The following is a 4,286-nucleotide window of genomic DNA, read 5'->3' on the forward strand; positions in this document are numbered from 1 at the left end:
TGGAGTCGATTTGGGTTGGGTATTGATTTTGGGCGTGGGTTAATCTCGATTTTCTTTTTAATTTGATTTTGTTTTAGGTTTTTGGAGCTTTTGGGCGTTAATGGCGGTTTGTGGAAGATGAAGTACTGTTGGGCTAAGGCGCAAAGGGTCGCGATTACCGGTTTGGGGCTGGTTGGGCCCAAGCCCAAATCGAAATTTTTGATTTTTTCGATTTTTCGTGAAACTTCAAATCAAAATTGCCGCCGCTACCGGGTCTGATTTTTGCAAATGAGATATGGAAATGATCGGGAGAGAATTTCCAATCCAATGATCCATAAAACACTCTATTCCGACCGTGGATGACATATAAGATAGTAGAAAATGCCTCAGAAATGCGTGCATAACGCACGTTATGCTAACAATTGGACTCTAAAATCATGGATTATGTCAACCCAAATCGTAATACAATTAAACGCCTAAGCAACTGTAATGGGACATAAACATTCTAGGATCGAAAACATTTAACACCCACCCCCAAACAAATTTTTACAACGGCTTAGAAAAATTTGTTTTAGCAATTGGTCTTTTAAAGTCGATTCCGAGACTTCCTAGGTTACTATGGTTATTCATTAATATATATATATATATATATATATATATATATATATATATATATATATATATATATATATATATATTTTTTTTTTTTTTTTTTTAAAAAAGAAAAAAACAATAACAAGAAAGACATAATTCACCCCATAGAGAAACATGACTCAAAAATCCGAGAAAACATGCAAGAGTGGAAAACGTGAATTATGTTTAAACGTGGACTTAGGATCCGGTACTTATAGCCACACACTCCATAGGGAGGGCCCGGTTACCTTAATGGTGCACTCACCAATATATGGAAATGAAAGGAAATGCACCAATATATGGAAAAGTTGAGTCATTTATAGTTAGATACTCGAGACTTTATCTAAACGTATGTATGAACATGCAGTTTACCATATATCAACAACCGAAATAGTTGTGGATCATTCCATAAATAAATTTCACAGAAAACATATCCAAACACAATCAAGCACCAAGATTTCCTATGACGCAACCTAGGAAAATGAAAGCGAAGTCGGATAACCCTAGTACTTAACCTAGCATGCACCTTTTTTTTCATTTTTGAACGAGAGGGTGTCCTAGTGAATAAGTGTGGAAGAGTGAATGGTTGTGGAGAATATGGTGGATATGGGTAAGTTGTAGAAAGACAGCCTGTAAACAATGAGGATGTGGTTTTAGCACAAAACTCATTCATTATGTGTGTAGGGACTGTCTCAATTCTGAAAATGAAGGTGTCAAAAGGTTTGTCCTTCTGAAGTATTTGTTTACTAGGTGGATTTAAATACTTATGAAGCTAATGAAGAAACAAAAAGGATCGAAAGTGCAAACTCGAGATTCCTTTGAAAGGGTGGAAGGAGGGGAATCGAGGTGGATGTTGTGCAAAGTAGTTCTTGATAGGGTGAATCATCACCTGCTCTAAGAAACTCATCGAATTGCTCATCTAGATTAGTCATATCCACGTTACTATGATAGTCCTCTATATCTTTGAGAAAGTCATCTATCTCCTCCTCTTCCGTAATATGTGTATCGACTAATGTAGGGATGGAAATGTTGGAGTCTGATCTTCCAAAGGAAAGAAATTTGGGCATATGATTATCAGGGAACGTGTTGTTGAAATAATCTCGAGCAAAGCTCTCGATCATGCTAACCTCTCCATCCATAGGCGAATCGGGTAACTGTGTCTTTGTTTTAAAAACATTGACTTCAACAGCAAGATGGCCAAAAGACATGGACATTGAACCATCGCGGCAATTAATGAGCACATTGGCAGTTGCCAGAAAGGGACGCCCTAAGATGATCGAGACAGAGTCGTTAATCGACTTTCGCGGTCGAGGATGACAAAATCACCGGATAGTAAAAATCCTGAATTTTTACGAGCAATTTTTTTCGACGACACCCTTAGGATACTTAATAGACCGATCAGCTAATTGCAACGACATTTTAGTGGGTTGCATCTCGTCTAGACCTATTTGTCTATACAAATAAAACGGGAGTAAGTTGACACTAGCCCCCAAGTCTAATAACGCGTTCGTCATATAGGAATCTCCTAAGGTGCATTGTACAGTAGGACGACCAGGGTCCTTGTACTTAACAATTCCATTATGTTCAGATAGAGTTGGGAATTGTTCTGTTAAAAAGGTGTCTTTTGGCATATTGGTCTTACGCCTAGTAGTACACAATTCCTTAAGAAACTTAGCATGGTGTGGTAGCTTTTTAATAGCTTCGAGGAAGGGAGGGTTTATAGTTAGATTCTTGAAAACGTCCCTAATCTCCTCATAATTTGTATCCCTAGTTAACATGGCTAATTTTTGTGGAAACGGTGGTTTCTGTCTATATTTAGCAATGGTATTTACTCGATGTTTAACCGTGGCTTCTGTTTCTTAGGTTGTGTTGTAGCTGGTACCTCTACAGTGGTAGACTCTTCAGTTTCTATTTCGGTATCTAGTAATATAGCAGGTGTAGGGGCTACTGTTGGGGTAACTATAGGCATAGTTACTTTGTTATCAACCACTCTGCTAGAACGGAGAGTGGTGATGGCCTTTAGCTCACCTACATTTTCATATTCATTACTAGTATTATCGGTTACCTCAAAGGCTGTATTTGTTGTTTTAGGATTAGGTATTTCGTGACCTGGAAGCACACCTTTGGGTTGGGCTTTATCTTGAGCCAACTGTTTGGTTAAATTATTAACGGATTGTAGAAGCTATTGGTTAGATTGAGCCATGGTTTGGAAAAGTTTTTGGCTCACTTGTATGAAGGTGTCAAGACGATCCGGTTGTGTGGGTGTAGTAGTCACGGGTGGTGTGACTGGAACTATTTCACGTGAATTATTTATGGGTGGATTTTGATAGTTATTATTTACCAAAACGATAGCTCTATTAGCATTATAATTATTATAACTACCTTGACTTTGTGCTTGACCTTGTCGAGGTTGTGCTTGGTTGTTATAATTATTAAAATTACCCTGACCCTGTCCTTGTCGTGGTGGAGCTTGGTTAAAACTTTGTGTTGGCCTAACATATTGATTATTATACCCTGGAGGTGTGACGTGTTGGTTATTTCTCCAACCGAAGTTGGGATTTTGTCTCCAAGGGGCGTTAGGTTCACTATTAATAGAACAAGCCTGTTCATAGGCTATAGGACAGTGGGAGTCGGGATGCTCAGGGCTCCAACAGAAACTACATGGATTTGAATTTTCATTCATGACGGGGATAGGCCTTTGTTGAACAGAAATGGCCTCTACCTTTTTAGTGACTGATTCGATTAGAGTTTTAAGCTCGGAATCATGTTTAATTTCAAACATACCGGCGGCCTTAACTGTATTTGATGAACTAGCGGAGCGGTGGATATCATCACTACCCCCCAGTTGTTATTTCGCTTAGTTTGATCCTCTAAAAATTTATAAGCCTCCGAGGCTCCTTTGCTTAAGAAACTACCCCCATTCATTACGTCAAGGACTTCTTTATGGTGGTGTAGAAGTCCTTTGAAAAGGCACGAACTAACGTGTCTTTCGCTAAGTTTTGATGTGGACACTCTATAAGGAGATCGGTGAAACGATTCCAAACCTCTGAAAATGATTCATGAGGATTTTGTCAAAAGAAATGAATCTTGGAAAGCATCTCATCCGTCTTTAGGGGTGGGTAAAAATGTTCCATAAACAATTTGAACAAGTTTAGCCCACGAAGTCCACGTAATTAGGCTTGGGCAGTTAACCAAGACGCCTTTATCGGCTAAGGTGAAAGGGAATACCCTTAATTTAATTTGTTCATTACCAACCGTAGGATGGTGGAATGTTGTTAGGACTTGTTCAATCTTACGATGTAGCCGATAAGGTTTTTCATGGTCTAATCCATGAAAACGGGTAACAAATTAAAAATATTTGGGGATTCGAAATCTCCCACCGGGTCCGCTAGAGAACGATGCAAGATTTGGGGCTATCGCCAAGGCTTTGTAGAAGTCGAGAGAGGAGTCTCTTCTTCGTCGGGCATTGTGTCGTGATGTGTGTGAAATAGTACTAGAGGTGTAGTGGGTGGTATACTAGATAGACTTGTTTGTTGACGTTGTTGTGTAATTACGTTACGTGTTTTTGTTCGCCGGACCTTAATCTCATACAAGGCTAAAACCAAACTTAGCTAAACACATCAACACTCCAAACAATTCGATATACTAGTATAAACCTCTAACGGGGAGATGCG

At 39.0% G+C, this 4,286-nt stretch overlaps 1 non-coding gene across 1 annotated transcript; it reads left to right on the top strand.

The window, feature by feature from the left end:
* The first annotated feature begins 3,606 nt into the window (after positions 1-3,606).
* Positions 3,607-3,710, top strand: LOC147474364 (small nucleolar RNA R71). The gene has a single exon (XR_015209985.1). It is a non-coding gene; the product is annotated as a small nucleolar RNA R71 (small nucleolar RNA).
* The last annotated feature ends 576 nt before the right edge of the window (positions 3,711-4,286 follow it).

Source organism: Coptis chinensis, chromosome 9 (assembly GCF_015680905.1).
Source record: "Coptis chinensis isolate HL-2020 chromosome 9, ASM1568090v1, whole genome shotgun sequence".
In the NCBI taxonomy this organism is placed as follows: domain Eukaryota; kingdom Viridiplantae; phylum Streptophyta; class Magnoliopsida; order Ranunculales; family Ranunculaceae; genus Coptis; species Coptis chinensis.